Raw genomic sequence first — 24,315 nt, forward strand, 5'->3', positions numbered from 1 at the left:
AATTTTTTGGAAGAGTTTGTGAAGGATAGGCACTAATTCGTCTCTGAATGTTTGGTAGAATTCATTTGTAAATCCATCAGGTCCTGGGCTTTTGTTTTTGGGGAGGTTTTTGATTACCATTTCAATTTCGCTAATTGTAATTGGTCTGTTTAGGTGTTCTATTTCTTCTTTATCTAGCTTTGGGTGATTGTAGAGTTGTAGGAATTTGTCCATCTCCTCTAGATTGTTAAACTTGTTTCCATATAACTGTTCATAGTAGTTACTGATTATTCTTTTGATTTCTGCTGTGTCCGTTGTGATTTCTCCTCTTTCTTAAAAAAAAAAAAAAAAAAAAAGAAAGAGAATAGAGATGACATGTGTGATGGGAGAATAAAGGCTGCTCACATTACCATCAAGGGGTTTTCCTATGAACCATACTGTGCCTCGTAATGACTGCAACAGGTGCTCACATCTACTCCAGGTAGGTGCCAGGAAGCTGTGGGCTAATTGTGTACCCTCTGATGTTGGTCCTTAAAATAATGCCTGACAACGTATTAATAGTTCACACTGAATAGGTGTCAGCTGTGTTTTTCCTTTCTCTCCTCTGTAACTTCTTCCCTTCTTGCTTTCCTGACTGAACCCCTGTATCACCCTTCTTTTGGCTCCTCCATATTGCTAACCCCTTTAGATGCCATCTCCAAACTGACAGATTTGATTTCTACTTTTGAATTAGCTCTGCCCATATCTATGATTTCTTTTTTTTTTTTTTTTAAAAGGTAATTTTTCTTAAGTTCTTTAGTTTTTTTTTTTTAAGATTTATTTATTTTTATTTTATTTATTTATACAAGCACTGGGTACAGTCAGAAGCGCGGGAGGGTGTGAGAATTCACCAGAGCCAGAGCAGGGAGCAGAGCAGGCAGAAGGACCGAAGCACACTGCTGAGGGGAGCAGCGGGCGGCAGGAGAGGTCTGCGCGCCATGTGGGACCCTCCTCCGGTGGCCGGGGAGCAGCCGGGGATCGAACCAGTGCTGCAGAGGCTGCGGGCAGCTTCGCAACCCAGCGCTCAACCGCTGCACCACCGGGGAGGCCCCATATCTATGATTTCAATACCAAAGGCAGGTTCACTTAAGGCCATTCCTCAGTCCAGCCCGGGGAGTGAGAACTTAGGAATTCACCTATCCCTATCAGACCAGGAAAAGAGGATCAACAACTTAGAGCAATTGTGATCAAAGAACAGTAAGAAGAAAAGAGATATTGGTCATAAATAAATAGGGCAGGAAAAATATCCTTAGTTCATTTTCTCACCATGCTTCTGCTTTTTTAGTATCTCTGTTTTGATGAGGATATTTCAACCTAACTAGATTGTTGAATTATATTGAAGAAGTTATAGTCCTACTTCATAGTCAAGCACATTTCAATTTAATAGCTCTAACATTGTATGTGAATTTTAGATATTTACCCTAACTTTAGATATTTAAAGAAAAAAATCTGCTTTGGGGCCTCCCCGGTGGCGCAGCAGTTGAGCGCTGGGTTGCGAAGCTGCCCGCGGCCTCTGTGGCACCGGTTCGATCCCCGGCTGCTCCCCGGCCACCGGAGGAGGATCCCACATGGCGCGCAGACCTCTCCTGCCGCCCGCTGCTCCCCTCAGCAGTGTACTTCGGTCATTCTGCCTGCTCTGCTCCCTGCTCTGGCTCTGGTGAATTCTCTCACCCTCCCGTGCTTCTGACTGTGCCCAGTGCATGTATAAACAAAACAAACAAATAAAATAAATAAATAAAAAAAAACATGCCTCTATTAAAAAAAAAAATCTGCTTTGAAATTGTTTTCATTCCCTTTCCCCCTTTCCATTGAATGCTGAACACATATGCATTGACCCATTCTGTAGATTTACAAACCAGTGATCAGAGGTATGAAACATTTGAAATGACTTGCTGGTAATGTCAAGTACAGTTTTCAACCCTAAATCATAGTTGCTTTAAAAGTTTCACGTAGGTGATAATTTTCTGTGCAGAGTGTTAAAAACTGCTTTTTAATAGCAACTCCCACAAAACCTCTTCAGTTATATGGGTCTGTTAGCATTTTATTTTAAACATCATTTTGACAGGTGTATTATGTAGTTATTATATTTTCCATGCATAGAGAGTTCTTGACATTCACTTCACTTGCAGTTTCCTATTAGAAAAAGTTCAGGAAAAAAGGCATCATCTTCTTGGTTGAATGAGAATGAAAGAGAAGTCCATTTTGACATGGCTTTTTGTATTATTGACCTGAAACCAAAAGTTCATTCAGACAACTTTTTATTCACTCAGGCAGTCACAAACTCATGCCTTCATTTATGTATTTTGTTATCTCTTCTGTCATGCATGTGGACTTGCACTAAGGTATTAGGCATCTAAAGACAAAGACTTAGTTTGTGACTGTATGAAGTTCAGCTTCTCTATGTGAGGAGCAGTAATGCAAACATGTAGTCACTTCACAGCAGCTCTAAGATATGCTGGACATTGAAGTGGTCTAAAGAGAAGTGTGATTTCCTGTGTGATCCAGGAAAAGCCTAGCTTACAAGATGTTTTCCTTTTTCTCAGAGCATAATAATTAACAGGTCAATAAGGAGAAAAAGCATTGGAGGACAAAGAAATTGCCTATGCAAAGACAGGGAGGTAAGGAAGACCCTGGGGCATTGGATGCATGAGGTAACTTAGTACAATGGAAGAAAACAGTGAATATGATCCAAGGCTTGGACCAGAATTGTGAATGGTATCCAGGTCATCAAAGATGGTGGGTGGTTCATGAAGAAATTCAAGCCTCAGGGCTGCAGAATGTGAATGGACTGAACTAACCAATTAAAAGGCAGAGTATCTGATTAAATCAGGAAACAGAACCCAAGCTTCTGCTGTCTCCAGGAGACACACCTAAACTTCAAAGACAAACAGGCTCAAAGTAAAAGGTTGGAAAACAGTCCTACGAGCGAATATCACAAGAAACAAGAGAAAGAACTCCAATAAACAAGCTTTTCTCTCAATTCCCAAGGAATTAGAAAAAGAATAAACAAATCCAAAAGCCAGGAGAAGATCAGAGGCTCCTCCTTATAGAGTCTGGGGACTATCCTATGTAAATTAAGAGCATCCCCTTATATCTGGATGACATTTTTTTCCATCTCTCCTGTGCTAAGCACTTTGAATTATATATTATTTATTTGTTTATTATCTGTATGTGATTAAAATATAAACACTTTTGGGCAGACACTGTGTTTTCATAATCATAAAAGCAGCAACAAAAGTAGTTGAGAGTCAAATATTTGCTGAGGGGTGAATACAACAAAGAGGTGTGTTTTTGTGTGCCTGTGCATACAGATACAGCTGGTCATGGGAGACGTGAGAGGAATGATCTTCGAGTTAGATAAGTAGAGTCTGAAACACCATGGAAAGTAGTCATCAGGTATAATCATCAGAAACACAAGTACACTACACACAATGAAGTGAAAAATTGGTGAAATTTGTCTCTGCTCTCATATCATTCTAGTTTCAATTTTTGAGAGGGCTGGAAGAAAAGCTCTTTACTAACACAAAGTAATAAAAGTCGAGAAAGAATCTTCCATGCCTCAGAACCTTCCGTGATGGGAAGTGGCATCTTTTCACCCACAATCTTCCCTCAAAGGGTGACAGCCCTAAAATAGGAAAAGATTTGATAAGCAAGTAGTGTGCCAACTAATTTCTTTCCGTTAGGTACTTTGTTGAGTTTGGCATGAAACTAACAAAGGAACTCCTATCTGAAAATCTTGCTCTGGCTACCTTAGAATAGCACCTATTTCCTTATCACCAGTCAATCTTATCTCTAATAGTTATAGAAAAATCCTTTGCCCCAATAACATGTCAACTTTACTCTGAGGGTAGACAGTCTTCCTTAATCAAATTGTCCATCACAAGGGAAGGGTGGTTATTCAGAGTCTGGAAAGAAGGGAAAAAAGGATTTCCTTCTTACTTTCAGCATAAGTTGTACAGATCCCATTAATTATAGTCTCCTTTAGAATGTCTCAGTCTTTAGCAGGTCATCTGAGGTCTGGAGTTAGCACTAGATGGAGGATATGAAAATTTGTGTCAGCTAATAATGATTGCCTTTGAAGCATGACAATCGAGTGATTTATAATTCTTTATATAGTTCTGTGAATTCAAACTTTCTCAGGATAAATATGTCTTTCCTTTATAATCAGGAAATGAAATAAAACCTACTTATGCTTTTTTCTAACCAACAAATTTAAGGATCTAGCCCTTTTATGCCTCCAGTATCAGTTGATTAAACTATTTCTTCACTGGGCTGAATGTGAGCAGATGAGATCTACATCACTGCTGGACCCTCATTACCTAACTTTCTTTAGTAATAGAATTCCAGTTTTACCCAGCACATGGCCACCTAGCCAAGATTTTCCCTTGGTTGCCCCAGGAAGTCATTTCTGGAAAGGCTCCATCACCACCCTGCATTGGACAATCAATAAAACTAGCCATTCCCTTTTTCCCTGTTGCCACCACTACTGAATGGAGAGAGGAAGGACCTTATCGAAGAGACACTGAATTTCTTGTTCGAATTCAAGGTCCCATTCCATTGCATTCTTGTGCCAAAACCACAGGGAAAATTGAAACAGTGTCCTTGGTCCTTAACTAGACCCCCGGCTAACTTGGATTGCATGCTAGTGGTTTCCCGCTAGCCTTTCCAGGTTTTCTTGGTTATGTATGGTTAGTTTAATAGACATTAATTCCTTTAGTTGAACAACCTCTAGGCACAATTGAAATACATGGTTTAAGATTTTCTTGATTGGAATTTAGGTCTCAGTAAGTTTTGAGCCTACGTGTTTTCTTGGAATAATTTAGTTGTGCCTTTTAAGACACTTAAGGAAAGTTGCAATTAGATTTTGAAATTATTCTTAAATCAGCAAACTCAGAGTTGGTAAGTATTAGGGCAATTCCTCTCTATATTTCTACACATTCAAATTCACCCTGGAAACAGAAGGCTTGTCTACTGAAAGGCATCATACAAACAATAAATCAGCAGACCGTGGTGCTATGTGTAATGTTAAGGTGGACAGTTGATGGCCTAGCAAGTTTGGGGAATGGTAAGGATTTTGAGGACTCAGTTTTTACCCCTCTAACTTTTGTGACAAGGGGCTCTGCTGCTCCCATTTTTCAGCCAGTTACTTAGTTGACTTGTATATCTTTACCTTTTCCCAGGTATGCACCATGGCAAATATGGTGTCTTTCATGTTGTGGAGAGCAGCTGTCAATTGCAACAGCTTTCAAGTGAAGCAGCCCTGTTTCCACTCTGGGCACTGCTAAAAGCCAGCTGGTCACCTTTGATTTAGTCCTTTGTTTCCCATTTGTGAAATGAAGGTTTGGGACAGGTAACAATAAATGGCTAACATAGGGACTCATTTTGAAGATTTGATGATATAGCACAAGTGAAGTCTTAAAATTGTGCTAGGCACACAATAAAAACTGGGAAAGTCAGTGTATTGTCACTAGACTCATTACCATGGGGCTTACTAACCATCGATACATAACACCTTCGAGTTAATCACTGTGGAGCACCTGCCATGTTGCCCTTCCAGTGAGGAACATTCCATAGCAATCCAGTTGCTCTAGAGGATAATGGTCCAAGCCTGTGAGGCACCACCCCTCTGCCATCTTGCAAGGTCCCCCAAGTTTCCTTCTATATATGCAACATAGACTACATTTTAAGTAAATCCACTTCAAGCATTTCCTTCAGGTTAATCAAAAATTCCTTAACCCTTTTTCATATGATGCTGTAACTGAAAACTTTCCATTAATTTATGTAGACACAGATAATCTCTTGCAGTCTTCTCTGCTGAGTAAATAGAAGTGACTTGCAAACTCTCTTGCCTGGTGTAGTCTGAAACTCATTCTCTGCAACATTTCTTGTTGCAGGAACTTGAGTGGAACTTGTGATGAAATATGCTGCAAGATCTTTCCATTATTTGGAGTAGAGTATGCTTCTAGCAGTTCCAGTGCTAAAATCAGTGTCAGACTGATTTGGCCACAAACTACTGCATGATGTAAGCGGTGAGTGTTGCTTTCTGAATCCCTTGACATTGTTCTCAGCAAATGCTGAGTATAAAACTCCCATTTCAGGGCTTCCCTGGTGGCCCAGTGGGTTGAGCGCAGTGCTGTGAAGCTGTCCGCAGCCTCTGCAGCTCCGGTTCAATTACCGGCCAACCAGGGAGATATCCACATGGCACGGCAGACCTCTCCTGTCATGCATGCTGCTCCCCTCAGCAGTGTTTTCGGTCCTTCTACCTATTCTGCTCCCTGCTCTATCTCTGGTGAATTCTCTCACCCTCCCTCACTTCTGGCCTGTACCCCAGTGCTTGGATGAAGAAATCAAATCTTTAAAAAAAAAAAAAACGCTCTCATTTCAGAGGTGCTCTTAACCACACATGGCTTTTGTTACTACCTTCTCTTCCCTTTGTAGAGGGAGAAAGAAAGAGAAGGAATAATAGACACAAATACACACACTGGAACTGTCACTGATAAATACTCTTGCTACTATTGTGTCTCCTGAAACACCAAAGCTCAGAGACCTGCCGGCCCCCATCTTCTGTCTTCTGTGACCCCCACAGAGAGCGATTTGATGATCCAGGGGAGAAGTGGTGCCTCCTATTCTGTTAAAGCAATCAGTGAAATGAATGAGTAATGAGTGAGAGAGCATTAGTGACATTGGTGCTTAATGAGCTCAATCATCTTTGCTGCATATCCCTAATTTCCACAGCTTGCTAAATAAAAGTTTATTTATGTTCTTTAGTATAAGATAATTTCCACAGATGAGCTTTAATAAAGTGAAAAGAGGTGCAGGGAGAAACACTACAGGAAACTAATGAAGGCAAAAATGAAAAATGGAAAAAATAATAATTTTTTATTAGGGATCCCTGCCAAGAAACCCCTGAGTGTAAGAACAAATCATGCTCACTAAGAAGAAATATTACTTAACAGTGATGTCTTCTCACTTGGGCAAAGGAGGTGGGGACTCTAGCTATAGGATATTTTGAAGAAAACTCCTATTTTAGCCTTTCAACTTTTGTTACTCTGCCCTACAGTTTGGATACAAATTGGTCTTCGAGATTCTCTCTCTCTCTCTCTCTCTCTCTCTCACTCTCTAAATGGGTAAAATAACACTATTCTCCAGTCCATTTGTTATTGATGCTTTAGTTTGCCTCCTGCATTATCCTCCCACTCCCCAGACTCACACATCTTAAGGGGACAGATGTGGCCGAGGAACACTGTGAGTGTTCTGGGCATGGGGCCCGCACACCAATCCAGAGCCTCTCTCATAGGACACAACAGATTTCTTGGAGAAGTTTCGATTCCTTTCTGACGGAGGGCGCAAGAGGCCTGAAGGTGGTACTGAGAAGAGTGGTGGATGGTAATTCGATATAAACCATGACTGACTTTGATTTGAAAATTCCTGAGGCACTGTCCCGCAGAGGCCAGGGCCAAGGGGTGGGGGATAAGAGAGGGGGCTGAGAAGGAGCAACCAGTGAAGTTGCAGGAAAACTATTAAAAAAGTAGAGGTCAAGTGATAATTTTGTTTCTAGGAGGTGGGAAGCATCGACTGGGTGAACAGTTCCTCAAATAAGATAGGGACTGAGATTTGAATGTTGGATTTAATAACACGAAGACTATTTAAAAAAGGTATTTCAGTGGAACATTGGGGAGAAAACAATGTTTAGTGGGGGTGTAAAACATACTGGAAAGAAATGAATTGGAGACAATGACTACAATCAAACACTTTGAAGTGCTTTTAATGAGAAGGGGAACAAGTAAATGGGTAATAGTTTGAGAGGAAAATGTTCAAGGTGGATTTTTAATATACAAGAACTGTATCTTCATATGCTAATGTAAACAATACAGTTGAGAAAGGGAGCTGATAATATTTGAGAGAAGGGCTTATTGCTGGAATGTTGTCTTTGTGTAATTAGAGAAGATGGGAGAAAATACTTTTGCAAAGGACGGCAGAAAGTTAATCTGTCATAACATGAGATACATCAGAGATATGGATACAAATATTAGAGAGACAGGTAAGTTAGCAGAATCCTGAGACTGTTGTATTCTAATGTTTCGGTTTTTCAGTGAATTAGGAAACAAGATCATCAACTGTAAGTAAATAAAATACTGTGAACTGTAAATTGCTCTAAAAAGAAACATCAATTTTAAAATATGAAGCCTGATCTACATCCATTATTATACCCAAATTCACTCAAAATGGATTATAGATTAAAATATAAAACTTTCAGAAGAAATTATAGGAGAAACAGGAGGGGCCTATGATGTAGGGGAAATTCTTAGTCATGACACCAGAAATATGTTCCATTAAAGAAGTATCAGTCAATTGAACTTTACAAAAATTAATGAATTCTGTTTTGTGATACTGTTAAGAGGCCAAAATGAAACTGGGAGACTAGGATACTAGGAGAAAATATTTGCAAACTCCATATCCAACAAAGCACTAGTATCTAAAATGCAAAGAATGATCAAACTTCACCTTTAAAGATCAAATAGTTCAATATGAAGATGGGTAAAAGAGCAAGAGGAGTTCACAGAATAGAATAAACTGCTGGAAAATAAGCACATGAAAAGATGCTTGCTGTTATCAGGGAAATGTCTCTATACTGCAGATCTGTCAGGAAAGTGCTATGGCTTTCCATCATTATTTAGATGATACTGATAATCATTACTTAAACTAACAGACTGAGAAAAATTGCTACTTATCTGCAATAAAAATTGGTTAAGAATAGATAGGCCAGGGATAGAAGACAAAGAAAATTAATCTGAGCCAGTGAAATGGAAATACTAGGAAAAAATAGTAAACTAAATTAAAAATTAAATAGATAGTCATCTGTGGTATTCCAATACAGCAGCAAAGAGACTTTCTTGCATTATAGAACAGGATTTTATAATTTAAAACTTTGCAGATTAATTGAAGAACAGGCTGTTTACTGTTGAGACATCCATTAGTGATTAAGTGCCAGACCTATTGCAAAACATTGGGTTAGATAAAAGAACCTGAACATCATAAGGGAGAAATTAAGAGCTTTGGAGGGACTAGAATTCTAACGTAAGATGTACATTTGAGAAGTAAAGGCTAGAACAAAGAAAGTAGAGGTAATAAACAGACACTAGAGAAAAGTTAACTCTGAAGAATAAAGATCAGTCTTCAGACTTCTCATGTTTGGAAGTTCTAGCCTAGTTGACCAGAAAAGACAGTTTCCTAAGGCACACCTGTAAAATCTGTTTATGAACATTTATAAGAGTAAAAATTACATAAACTTACAGGATCCTACAAAAGAAGCCCCAAAATCTGACTGCTGTCAAGATTCGTCAATTGCAAAATTTGGATTTTAGAAGTCAGAAGAAAAATATCTATGTACCACTAAAATATGATTGCAACAAGTGTTCTAAATTAGGTAAGATACTATTTCACAAATATATCTCTGTCTCTGTTTATAACCTTTTATCTACTTACCTAATTTTTGTGGCATTTTAAGACTTGTTAGAATAATTGACATACTTCTTCCCCTCCCAAGAAAAATATTTAAAAAATATGCTCCTAAAAAATAGAACAGAGACCTCATGGAAAAAAGAACTAGTAAATTTAGGATATGTGGCGATTGATGTAGATGTAATCATCACATAGAGACAAGGCTGATGGTCACCTTGTTGGCGCCAGTACTATCAATAGTATCTCTGGGTTGTTAAAATATGGAAATAAATTTTTACCTGATCCCTGAAATCTCTCCCTCATTCCTCACCTTGCTACTTGGCTCTTCCCCAAAGATCATGTGCATCACAGTTCAGCAACTATAGGCTTAATATCAGGACCATTAGGAAGCTTCAAGATTTATTTGCTGTCATAGGTGTATAGAGATGTGTATCATGTAAATCTTATGTTGTTTTGGTGCTTCTTTAGAAATACATTCTTTCATCCTCTCTCTCTTTCTCTTTCTCATATATTTAGTTTCAATATAAATTAATCTAGTTTTTCAGTCTTCTTACAGTCTTCTTAAATAAACAGTGCTTGCTGTATAATGTAACTGGAATTGGTTTGTCTGCTTGCCAACAGAGATCCTTAATTGATGTGCCCATAATTTCATCACCCATAGATAAGCCCTGCTGCTCCATTGATTTATCTGCTTCTAGCTATATAGAGATAAACATAGACACAGAACTATGAAAAGTGAAATCACATATTTTTAATAGACACAGAACTATGAAAAGTGAAATCACATATTTTTAATACACAACCTACCTTTTGCACTTACTAACAAACAATACGCATATTTAATAGTCAATAAATATTAAAATACACTATAATTCTACCAAATAAAATAGCATAATTTATTTTACTAGTTTTCAGTTCTTGAATCTTTAATGCCTGTGTTTTGTTACTGTAAATACAGTAGTGAGCATACTTATTTAAATTATTTTGTTAGGGTCATTTCCTCTAAGTGGAATTTCTAAGTCAACTCTAGGCATAATTTAAAATTATTTGATATGCATAGTGTTTTTCCCCCCAGAAACAAGATTCCTCAATAAATTTTAAAAATTAAGTTCACAAATTCCTTCATCCATTAGCAAACAATCTGTTTAATAATGAGTAATATTTTTTTCTTTGTCAGTTTAATTGGGTAAAAGTAGTATCACATTGCTTTAATTTGTATTTCTTGAGATGGAAGCCTTAAAAAATGGATTGTGCAGATAGAAATAATAACCTATTCTCCCCCATTGTTTTGAAATGACTATATTACTTAAACAAAATTGTGTATTTATTTGGGATCTCTCTAGATGTATGCAATCCTGTAGCCTCAAGGTAAAAATGACAGTTTTCATTTAAATTAATTACAATGAAATGGAATTAAAAATTCCATTGTCCAGTACACTAGCCACATTTTGAGTGTCAAGGGCCACCTTGAGTAGGAGCCAACTGTCTTTGTCCAGACCATATTGAATATACCAGCCTTGTCTGAATAGGAGCCAGTGTATTAAACTTAACAGCTATGTATTTCCATCACTGCAGAAAAGTTATATTGGACATTGCTGTTTTTGAATTTCTATTATATAATACTTTTAAATATTAATATATTTTATAATGCTTTAAAAATTAATATACCTATTAATTTTGAAGACTGAATAAAAACTATCTTATAAACATCCACTCATTGATTTATTTAGTATCTCCACGAATCAACATTGGGGCCTTGCTTTGAATTGTTTTATTGGTTTTTTTTTTTTTGAGTCATGAATACTTTACAGCTTTATCTGGGTACATATTTTAGACCATAAAACTTACCCATTATAAAGGTTCAATTAGTTTTGGTAAATTTATAGAGTTGTGCAACCACCACCACTGTCCACTCTTAGAATGTTTCCTTTGCCTCAGAAAAACTCAAGTGTGTTTGCAATCAGCCCGTCCAGTTCTGCAGGTCTCTGTGGTGCACATTCAGTCTCTGGTTAGCCTCTGCTTCACTCCCTCAGGTTAACAAGCTTAGCCTCTGCTTAAATCCCTATTAGTCTGCTAGTCCATGTCCTGTCCCAGACAAGATTCTAGCTTCCCAAGAGAGAAGCCTTTTTGTTCAGAGTTAGTACCTTGGGTAGGTGGGTATAGAAGCAAGTAGAAGTGGAAAAAGTTATGGCATGGGCCAGAGATCAAAGTATTTTTTCACACTGTGGTGGCCAAATACTAGCTCAGCCCCAACCCCAACCCCAACCCAAATTGTCAGGATCTTTGTGGAAACCTGTTGCAGTGCTCTCTGCTCTTGTATGCAGGATGAGGGTAGAGAGAGAAGTCAAGGTTAGAATACAGAGTGAAGCTGGTGATGGGAGAATGAATTAAGAGATGCCTAAATGTTTGGCTGTGAAAGAAGAAAATGGATTTTTTTTTTTTTTTTGAGGAAGGGAAGAGTCAGTGATGGTTTACAGGTGATGTCTGGTCTGACATTATAGTTTCTGAAAGGACTATGCGATTGACTTACCGAACTGAAGGGGCTGAATAGCTTTGCTGTATTGCACATTGCAAATTGGAGCTAAGGTAACAGTGGTATCACAAAATTCTTATTTCTTACCTCCAAATAATAAAGATGAGCACAATATTTATTTCCATTTTAGGTTCTAGGGAAAATTTTAGTAAAACACATTGCTGCAGGAGAAGATACAAACCCAGGTAGGATGCTCTTTGTCCTTGCCAAAAGGAGGAGCTATGTTTGCCACGTCACATTTGCAGAAATACCATTAAACAGGAAGAATTTATTCAGTGATTTCATTTTCTGTTTTGATTTTTTGCCTTCTGCTGCATCTCTTATTATCTCCTTTCAGAGAATCTTTATAGTCTCCTGTGTGCCCACAGAGTCTGCCCCATGGTGAGATTCTCCAGCTAACATCAGTATATTGGCTGTCTGAACTGTTGAAAGCAAACAGCAGCAAATCATTTTAAGTTCATTTGATGATAAATGCACTATTAAGGGATCAGGAAGACAAATGAATTCAAACTGCAAATCCATGTGATTTCATAAGACTTTCTTGTAAAGGTGAGGTTAGTTCAATTTCAACATGATATATAGAGAGCATAATTTTTATGACACAAACATTTGTACACCCTACAATTGAGTTGCAGTAACAGGCATCCAGGGGTAATGAGGTGATTCTCTCATTTTGTGAGCTGAAACTTTAGGGACAATGTCCTCCATTTGCTGCTGCAGTTCAATGGATTGTGAGCTGCCATCACTTCTCCTACAGGGCAGGGATTTGGCCTGCTGTCCAAGGCAGTTTCAGGGAAACCAGCAAAATCACAGCTGAACATGCTCACTTATTTCCTATAGTACTTTTTGACTAAAGCAGTGACTTTCACATCCCATGTTCTGTGAAGCACTGGTATTCCAAAAACTGTTCTGAGGCAACTTGATTTGAGGAAGAGAAGGTGGGGCTTTGAAACCTTCACCCCAAAGTAACCAAAGCAGTTCCTCTTGGGCCATTTTTATATTTTGGGCTTCTGACTTACACTTTAATTCCACTATTTAAAAAAAATATTGAAACCAACTGAATTGTGGTTTAATTAGTATTTGAGCAAAAATCCCCTGAAGACAAGTGGACATCAGGACAAGTGAACAACCAGATAGGGTGGGAAAGAAAATAGGCAACTGATACAGTCTCCCAGGTTTACAGATAACATTGAATTTTAACCATCTTAAATGACACCCTGAAAAGTTACCCAAACACAGCAATCTGTTTTGTGTTAGGGATAACTCTGACAGGAACCTGACAAAATGGGGTTCTGATTGGACAAGACAGCCTTTGACCAAAAAAGAAGTCTTGGATCAATTGCTTAACTTGGTTTGATTCTCCTTTTCCTAGTTTTAAAAGAGGGACAGTGATAGCTGCTTCCTAGGGTTATAGTAGGAATAGATGATGTAGCAAGTGTGAGCAGCTGTTCACAGCACAATTAGTTGTCTTGCCCTTTTTCATTCCTGTTGTTATCTAGATAATTATCACATAAGACCAACTTCTCCTGGTTGGTTGTTTACAAGTCAAGTTTGCAGGCCACTTATATTTATTTATTTATTTATTTTTTTAATAGAGGCATGCTTTATTTATTTGTTTGCTTGTTTGTTTTGTTTATACATGCACTGGGTACAGTCAGAAGCGCGGGAGGGTGAGAGAATTCGCCAGAGCCAGAGCCGGGAGCAGAGCAGGCAGAAGGACCGAAGTACACTGCTGAGGGGAGCAGCGGGCGGCAGGAGAGGTCTGCACGCCATGTGGGACCCTCCTCCGGTGCCCGGGAAGCAGCCGGGGATCGAACCGGCGCCGCAGAGGCTGCGGGCAGCTTCGCAACCCAGCGCTCAACCGCTGTGCCACGGGGGAGGCCCGTGCAGGCCACTTATGTTTAGTGCATAAAAGACGACATTAATTTGACTGCCCTTAACAGGAAGTCATCATGAGAACAAGAGTTTGTGAACAAAGAAGGTATTATATGGAGATTGTAAGCAGGATTTCTAGTGAGTTGCCTCAGGGTTCACCCCAGGTCACCTGGTGATGAGTTGTTGGTTGTTCTCAAAGGAAGAGGAACTTTACCCAGACTCAATTCCTACAGTGCCAGACCCCCCCAGGCCCTGGAATCCCAAGTGCTCTGCTGTGAGTTTAGCTTTCTCAGCGGTGCCCTAAATCTTGAGTTCCTGATCTCATACTGCTAAATCCAAATCCAAATGTTTATGGCACCCATTTAATATGGTTCACACATGGAATGTAATGTTGCTCTCCTGCATGAAAAAAAATATAGGTCCCTCGACTGGTACACAGCCTCACAGCCTGTCTAACAAGGCTCCAGCCCAATGATGTCTCTGTACAAGACACCAAGGGGGACCATGAGACCCATCAGCCTTTCATCCGAAGCCCAGACTAGACCAGGACCTTCATTGATAAATACACTATTAAAGGATCACTGTGCCCTAAAGCTATATCTGTAACAATAATGTAAAGAACCTTCCTATCTTCAAAGAGCTTCTACTGTAAAAAAGATGGGAGAAATTTATTTTCATAGGAAAATATGTAAGATACACAGAAATTGTTCCATCTACATTGGACTGTATTAATTGACTAAAATATAGCAGTTAGCGTGTTAGTGGCCTAACTAATCAAACAGATGCCATTCTTTTGACTGGAATTTGTGGAATTTGAGTAAAAGTATTTGATTTTGTGTTTAACGTTTTTTATGTGTTATTTAGTTGAAAATTATTTGATAGTCAACTGAAAGCAGGATCATATTTTAGGGATATGTTTGATATAATTAGATAATACTGCTGTAATGCTTTAGCAAAAATTTATACACAAACAAGAAAATTAATTTAAATTATTCTTATTGCATCCATTAAACATAGTGGTCCCAAAGGACATGAATATGTCAGATTGTATAAATCTAAAATTAATAGAACTTTATTATAGTCTATAATTCAGAGATTTGAAAATGAAAACATGTCTTCTCTCCAATGAGTTTAAAATTATGATTATTCATGAAAACACATTCTTTGGGTAACTCATTTAGTGGAGAAAATGAAAATGATGATGGCTTGGCAGTTTATAATTTTGTTTTCAATGTACTTTTGTTATATTTATTATAACCACTAACAATGATAGTAATTATATGTATTTATAGGTTATATGTATTTATTAATACCATTGTTATATAAAGGCAGCTTGAAGTCTTCCAACATATAGTGAATAGCTACGAAGTTCCAGACAAGTCCAGGTAATTTCTAGGCAGGGTGAACAATTCTCTATCTCTGAAGTCACAGAACTTTCAGTTCAGGAGGGAAGACAAAGATCAAACAACTGCATGTGAAAGAAAAATTAACATGAAATAATACAGAATGCAACAGTGAGTCCTTACCTGTCAGGGAATGTCAGTGGAGAAAGATTCACCTGTAATAGTAGTTTATAGGCTGAGTCCAAGAGATAGAGGGAAGAAATGCGATAGGGAAAAGGATAGATGATTCCATGCAGATCAGAAATCTCAGATAAGGAGAGAAGACAGGAATAGAGGGAAGAAGCAGCCAGGGATCAGATCACAAGGGCTTTGAAAAAAGGAAATAAAAATACATAATAGCTTCATGCAAAAGTGCAACTACAACCAGTTTTAAAGACTATAATATAGAACAGAGATAACTCATAAAGAAAGAGAAAGGAATTCCTGGAGGGAAACTGCTTGAGTATGGGGCATAGGGGATCTTCAGAAGTTAGTGCTTAGGGAACTTGGGAAAACTGACGCAGGCTAGGGGAGTTTGGGAGAGTGGGAGGAAAGATTGTTTGGGAGCAGATGGTAGCAGCTTTCATATTCCTCTTGGAGGAATTTGAGTGCTATGGGAATTTGTATCCATGGCAATGGGGAGCCACAGATGATCAGAAGTATTTTAGAAAGGCTGCTCTGTCAATTTGGATTGGAGGTTGGAAGAAGAGTTAATAGGTAGTAACAGTCACAGTCCAGAGTCAAGCTGATGAGGGCTTATATTGGGGCATTGGAGATAAGGATAAGCAGACAAAAATAGATCTGAAAGCAATTTTAATCTTTAGATGTGATAAAACTTTGTGGCAGCTTGTTTTTAAGAGAAGGGTGATCTTTATTTAGCTTTGTTTTGTATTATTTTGTTTTTTTTTGGAATATGGTGACCCTGCAAAAAGTAAACTTTAAAAAAATTAACCTTTCTGTTCTAAATTTAGAGAGAGAGTCAGTGGTTTCTCATTTGCTATGACACATTAGCACATGGGTGTTCACACTACAGGATCAGAATGTGGGAGAAACATCCTGGAATTAGGTGAAGCCAAGTAGTTGACAACATGGATAACTGACTTGGGTTGTGTCATGGATGAGTGAGCATGAAAATTGTGACATAAATGGTGGTTAACAGAAAATGGCCATAGTTACAGGGAGCTTTAGGCATGATGGGTCTAAAAAACAACAATAACAAACAATTTATGCATTAGCCTCTGACCAGCAGTAGTTCCAGGGTATATCATTTTTTCAGATTATAATCTGTGCTATTTCTTGGTAGTATTTACTGGATTTTGCAACTCAAACTTAAAAGAATATTCACAGTAACATGTCTCTATTTGCTCCCCAAGATTTCACTATTTTTCATTGTCTAATTCAATACTAAACTAGTCTAGTTTTTATTTTCTTCTGAGATGAAAACTGCCAAGTTTCCATGTTCACTGCAAAACTTCCACTGCATAAATATCATGAAAATATACTACACTGGGTACTTTAAGTAAAATTAGGCAATTTTTCTCACAGAATGTTCATACAAATTGAAAGAGACATTTTAGCTGGAAAAGATTATTTAAAACAGTAGAGGAAATATATTCTTGTTATCAACTCATGAGACCAAATGTACTGTTACATTCAAAATCAGTGGCAGTAATAGTAAGCAGAGAAATGCAGGAGAAAAAGGGATGCTAGTGATTTCTATCCAATAGGGAAAGCAGGGAGAACTTGCAAAAAAAATGTTTGATGAGGGGCAATTCATTATCTGGTATAGTTATGGTAATTACTTGTTTGGATATAACTTTCTAGAGTGTCACTATTTGATGGGGAAGTGTGGGGACTTTTATCTTTCAATTCCATCAGCACTATGCCTATTTCAATGGGTTTAACTAATGAATGAATCAATTAATAAACAAACAAATGAAACATCTGTTTCTCATGACATTTTGAAGCATTTCTATTTATTTTTGAAGTTTTTATGTGATATACTCATACCATAAAATTTACCATTTTTGTTGTGTGTAATGTGAGAACATCAAGTCCTTTCACATTTTTGAGCAATCATTATCATAAACCATCTTAAGAACATTTTCACCTCTCAAAATGTGTATATATTATTATAACCTCCCTAAGGTAAAGATGGGATACTAGGACCTCAAAAGTCTCTTCTGGCTTCCTCAATCAGTATACCTCTCTTTCTGAAAAGATACTACCAACCTGACATCAAACATCATAGATTAGCTTTGGCTAGATAAAAATTGATCTATTTATCTATTCTTTCCCCAGTACCACACTGTCTTGAGTGCATTGCTTTATATTAAGATTTGAAAACAGGGAGCATCTATGCTTCAGGTCTATTCTCTTTCAATCTTGTGTTGGCTATTCTGGATCTTTTATCTCTTTGTATAAACTTTGTCAATATCCAACTAACAACTCTGCTGGGACTTTGGGTAGGATTACATTGAGACTACAGATCAAGTTGAGAAGAACTGACATCTTGGTAACCTGAATACATCTTATCCATGAACATGGACTACTCCACTTTTTAGCTTTTTGATTTTTTTATAAGAGTTTTGTTTTTCTTACATTAAACTTGTACATATAAGATTCACACATCAGTATTTCATTTTTGGGGTGTTATTATAAATAATATTTTGGTTTTTAGAGATAAGTTCCACTTGTTCATTGTTGGTATAAAGAATTAGTGGTTAACTTTTGTCTATTAGTTTTGTATCCTGCAACTTTACTATAATTGCCTGTTGTGGAAGATTGTTTTTTTTTTTTTTAAAGCTTTCTATATAGATAATCATATCATCTGCAAACAAGGCAATTGTATTTCTTCCTTTTGAATCTGTATACCTCTTATCTCCTTTTCTTGCTATATTACATTAGAATAGACTTTCAATATGATGTTGAAAAGAGTGATAAGAGGGGCCATCTTTACCTTGTACCTGATTCTATTGGGAAAGCTTCAGGTCTCTCACCACTGGGTATGATAGATTGTAGATAGTCTTTATATAGAGTTAAGAAAGTTCCTCTGTATTTACAGTATACTGAGAATCCTCATCATGGATGGTTATTGGGTTTCATAAAATGCTTTAACTGTATCAGTTGATATAGCCACATGATTTTTCTATTATAGACTGTTAATATGATGGAGCACATTAATTTTCAAATGTGCAACTGGGCTTCCATACCTGAGATAAATCCCATTTGGTTATGGCATAAAATTCTTTTCATACTTTTTGAACTTGATTGCTAATATTTGGTTGGCTTATGCATCTATGTTCATGAGACATAGTAATCTATACTTTTCTTTTTTAGAAGTGTGTTTGTTTGGATATTGTGTTAGTAAATATCCCTGATGCCTGTATCTTTTGAAAGAGATTGTGCAGAATTCATATAGTTTATTCCTTAAACATTCAATAAAATTCTCTGGTGAACCTCATCTGGGTCTGGTGCTTCCTGTTTTAAAAGCTTATTAATTATTGATTTAATTTATATTTAGATTGCTTTCTGTGAATTTTGGCAGGTTTTGTCAACAAACTGATGTCATCTAGGTTATGAGTGTAAAGTTAGTCACGATATTCTTCTATTATCCTTTTAATGTCCCTGGGATCTATAATGCTGTCCTGTCTTTCATTTTTCATATTACTAATTTGTGTGCTCCCTTTTTTTCTTTAATTTGCCTAGCTAGAGGCTTTCCATTTTTTTATTCATTTTTTCCCTAGAAATGGTTTTGCATCTTGTTGATTTTCTCTACTTATTTCCCTTTCCCCACAAATTTCATTGATTTCTGCTCTAATATTTTATTCTGCTTTCTTTGGACTTAATTTGCTCTCCTTTCTTATTACCTAAGACAGTTACTTAGACTATTGATTTTAGAACTTTCTTTATGTTTAATATTTATATTTAATGCTATAAATTTCTTCTGTGTGCTGCTTTTGCTACATTCTATAAACTTGGATAAGCTGTGTTTACATTTTTAGAATATCTTAAAACTCTTTTTTTTTTAAATTTAAGATTTATTTATTTATTTATACAAGCACTGGCTACAGTCAGAAGCGGGGGTGGGTGAGAGAATTCACCAGAGCCAGAGTGGGGAACAGAACAGGCAGACCGACAAAATACACTGCTGATGGGAGCAGCGGGACCGGCCCTGCAGAGGCTGTGGGCAGCTTCGCAGCTCAGTGCTCAACCGCTGCGCCACCAGGGGGAGGCCTTCTTAAAACTCTTTTTTAGAGTTCTTGACACACCTGTAATTTAGATGAACACTGCTTGATCTCCATATTTTTTGGGATTTTCTGCTTAACTTTTTGTCATTGATTTGTAGTTTAATTCTCTTATGATCTGAGAGCAGACATTGCAAAATTTCTAGTCTTTTAAATTTGTTAAGATGTGTCTTATGACCGAGAATGTCGTCTGTCTTGAGAATGCATTATATGAGCTTGGGACAAATGCATATTTTACTGTTTTAAAGTAGTCTGTGAGTATCTACTATGTTGAGATGATTGATGATGTTGGGTACAACTTTGCCCTTACTAATTTTCTGCCTGTTGGATTGTCCATTTCTGAGAGGTGTGTTGAAATCTCCATTTACAATAGTGGATCATTTTTTTTTCTCCTTGCTGATCTCTTAGTTTTGTGTCAGGTAGTTTGACACCCTGTTGTTATGTATACATTAGTAATTGGTATGTATTCTTGGAGAACTGATACCTTTACCATTATGTAGTGCCCTTTTTCATATTTGATAAATATCCTTACTTTAAAGTCTACTATATTGAAATCAATATAACTATTTCAGTTTTCTTTTAATTAGTGTGAGCATGGTATATATATTTTCCCCATTCATTTACTTTCAGTGTATATAATACTTTGGATTTGAAGTTAGTTTCTTGAAGATAACATGTTATTGGGTCTTCCTTTTTTTAAAAAATGTGCTCAATGTCATTTCATTGATGGGTTTAGCCCATCGATACTTAAAGTGATTATTGATATAATTTGATAAGCGTCTACCATATTTGTTAATTATTCCTCTTTATTCTCCATCAAAGATTTTCTTCATTTTTGTTAGAGTGTATTTTATTTTAGTCTCTAGCACTTCTTCTGGCTGTTTCTTAAGATTTCTGTCTCTATTTACATTGCCCAACTCTTCTTACATTTTGTCTACTTTATCTATTAAAATGCTTAGCATTTTAATTATAGTTGTTTTAAATTTGGTCTGATAAATACAAAATCCCTGTCACGTCTAATTCTGATGCTTACTTTGTGCACATTTAACTAGAATGTGTTGTGTATCAGTCAGTCCGCTAAGAGAGAGAAGGGCAGGAAGGAATATTACCAATTTAGATCTACCAAGCAGATCTAAATCTTTACATATATACTTTGAAGATAAACAATAACCAGACTTCAAGTAACAAAACTTGAGAACACCGTTTGTCACAATGGTTTAAAATTTACTTGGAAATTGGCTGCTTCACCTGTATTCGTTAATTGACTTTGTAAAAAAGAAATATAAACATTTCATATCTTTATGATAGGAAGTAGTTGTGCAGCTTTGATTCCGTGGCTGTAACATACTTGTGTGGAAGTTAAGCTCCTGCCCTCTCATAGAAACCCTGAGAGGGGAGTGCCTTCTCCTTTCATGTTTACATTTCAAAGGAATGCCTCCAGGTCCTTGAGAAAGAAACCTGGGATGTAAAACACAAGAGGCTTTAAAATATGATTTACATACATTTATAATTATAAATTTACAAGAGAAAATGCTTTAGGAAAAGAGAGGAAGAAGTCCCTTCCCTTATTTTCAACATGGAGAGAAGAGCCTCTCACATTTAATTCACATTTACTTTTACATTATGTAGTAGAGATTAATTCTTTTCACTTAGTTCTTTATCTGTAAGAGTATTTTGGTTTTTTTTTTATCATTTGTAATTCCATATTTAATTTAGGATCACTTTGCCAATTTTTTACCAAAAAACTGTGAGATTTTAAATTGGGATGTGATTGAAAATGAATTTGAATTCACAGCCTTTTAACATAGAGTTATCTAAACAATGTATAGGATATGTCCCTTCAATTATTTTGTTCTTCAATATCTCTCACTAATGTTATATGCATATCTTTATTTTTAAACCCTTTCTTATATGTTTTATATATTTTTTGTGTAGTTTCCTTGTATTTTTATTAGATTTTTGCTTGTCTGATATTGCTTTTAAAAATATTAGTTTTCATTTGTTGAAGTATTTTTTTTAAAGATTTATTTATTTATTTATACAAGCACTGGTACAGTCAGAAGCATGGGAGGGTGAGAGAATTCACCAGAGTCAGAGCCGGGAACAGGACAGGCAGACTGATAAAATACACTGCTGAGGGGAGCAGTGGGTGCGGCAGGAGGTCTGCAAGCCATGTGGGACCCTCACTGGTGGCCGGGGATTGAAACGGCACTGCAGAGGCTGCAGGCAGCTTCACAGCCCAGTGCTCAACTGCTACGCCACCAGGGGAGGCCCCCATTTATTGAAGTTTTATAGAAAAATATTTTTGTGTTTTACATAATTCATTTAAAAATTCTAGTAAATCATGAGATTTTTCAGTAAACAGTTGTAACACCTGTGAATAAGATTCATTTTATTTCTTCCTTTCTGACTCATCCATTTTACTTCATCATTATTTTTTTCACTAAGACCTCAAACTGTTATAAAAAGTGATCTCTTTGTCAACCTCAGTAGTACTTTGAAATGTTCTTAAATCTTCCACTATGATGGTGAATATGTCAATTTCTCCCTTCAGCTTTATACATTTTCCCATATAACTTGAGACTTTATAAATTAGGAGTTGCTATAGTTTCAGTGAACTGACATTCTTTGTTATGAAATATGCTCTTTGATCTCTAATAAGGCTTTGTGCATTTTTTCTTCTGGCAGACCATATGTATTACCAATTCCTGGTTACCTCAAGGGGCTGCCTATCCCATCTACTACCTTGTAGCCCTCTGTGCTTTCCAACCTAACAAATTTTTCAACAATATGATTTCCTACTTGGGTATCTTGCTTGTTTCTATCATTTTGCTTGTTTCTTTCTTCCTTTTTTTTTTCTTTCTTTTTAAAATGTTGCTCCTGGTTCTCTTTGTATGTTTTCTTATATGCATGTTCTTCCCACATACCTAAGTGTTTATGCTAGAGCTCCTACTTGAGTAGGTCAATTGGTTGTTGTATGGAATGTTTGACTGATAGCCTTAGTTTTAAAGTGAGCAGATATAGAATTGATCATGATTTAAATGTTCCAAATGTCAAAATGAAGAGTGTTTTCTTGCTTGGTGGTTTTTTTTTTTTTTTGAGGCATAACATCTCTAATTCTTTGCAGTCATTTAATTTCTTTCCATAAGACACGTCTTTTGTTAATTTTTGGCAAACTGCCAAGGAGTGGGTGCTCTGTGAGAGGCAGTGGCAGGGGTGATGGGGTTGCTGACTAATGCTGTGTACCCTGTAAAAGATCTGCACACAAAAATGCAACCCTCTTGTATCTGCCATCTTTAAGAACAGGAACCTCTAGGATTTCTTCAGCAGATATAGTCCCATCTCCTTGGCCAGTTCCTTCTGATACATCAAGAGACTGTCGTTACTCTGCCTATTATATCTATCAACACTACAACCATTTTTAATCCTTAAGAATTTTGTTACAATTGCTTACACATTAGTTGCCTCTCCAGCATCTTCCATTCCCTTAGCTGTTTTTGGTTTATTCTTTATTTCTGTACTGTTATTTTAGTGGGGCTTTCAGAAGAAAGGAGAAAATTAGTATCCTCAGATGTCCTTGAGCCTGGAGTTGTTGGGAAGTATTTCTATTTATAGAATTGTAAAGTGAATCCCTAATACTGTTGTGTGAAGTGAAGCTCTTTGTCCATATGACCTTCTTTATTTTCACCTTCTGAGGCTGAATGTGCACCGATACACCTTCTCATCTAGGGGCTGTGTTCCTATCTTGGCAATGTAGAACGAGGACAACACAGAAAGTGTCACAGGAGGTTTTATTTCCACCAAAGTGTATATGGTAGAGCCTCCTTAATAATTGTCCTGTCCTTCTGAAATGGTCAAGTCCTTCCTGACATCGTTGGGCCCACAGGGGAGCATTCTGGGAAGTATGGTAGAGTGGCCTCAAGGAGGTCACTTTAGAACTATGCATGTTCCTGTAGGGAATTTGACAAAGAAAACAAAGAATAAAACCATGGGCTTTGAGTGGGATATGCCTAGGGAAAATATCTTGACTCTACCATTGTTTGGGCAAATGACATCAGGAGGATCTGTCTCCTCACTTCTGTTGTAAAAGTGGTAGTGGGGAGGACCAAGCCATTCAAATCAGGTGAAAGTTCTATAAAAAGTGTGGGAATAAAAGACCTTTAACTCTCGGAGTCATCCCAACATTTGCTACAATCGTACCTAACTTTGATTGAAAGACTTTGTGCTAAATCCTGTTGTAAGTGCTTTCCTCATGTTCAGTTTAATTCCTACAAAAACACTAAACAGAATGAACTAGTGTGATCTCCATTTTGAAAAAAAAATAAAGAAAGCACAGAAAGATTAATTTGAGTAAGAACATATAGGTGACCAAGTAGTATTCCAGCATAAATCCTTATCCCAGTCCTGATCTTAACTATTCCACCCAGGTAACCTCCTAAACCACCCTGCTTACAATCCTGGAAAAGGGCAAGTCTTGTAGATAGGAACTTGTATTTAATATTAGCAGACATAAATAGAAATGAAAACTAAGATCTTCCCATGTAATCATTGGTAAAGACCTTAATTAGGAATTTTCAGATTCCCATTTTGGGTTGTATTTATCTCAGTTAAAGGAGAAATAGCTCTGGAGCAGGACAGCCCAGTACAGATGTGGCCCATTGATCTGCAGAGCTTGTTAGAGAGCTTGTTAGAAATGCAGATTCTTAGATTCTTCTCCAGACCTATCAAATCAGAGTCAGTGGGTGGGGTCCGTAAGTAGGTATTTCACAAGTTCTCTGAGTGATTCTCATGTATTGTA

This window comes from Talpa europaea (assembly GCF_964194135.1).
Source record: "Talpa europaea genome assembly, chromosome: 11".
Taxonomy (NCBI): domain Eukaryota; kingdom Metazoa; phylum Chordata; class Mammalia; order Eulipotyphla; family Talpidae; genus Talpa; species Talpa europaea.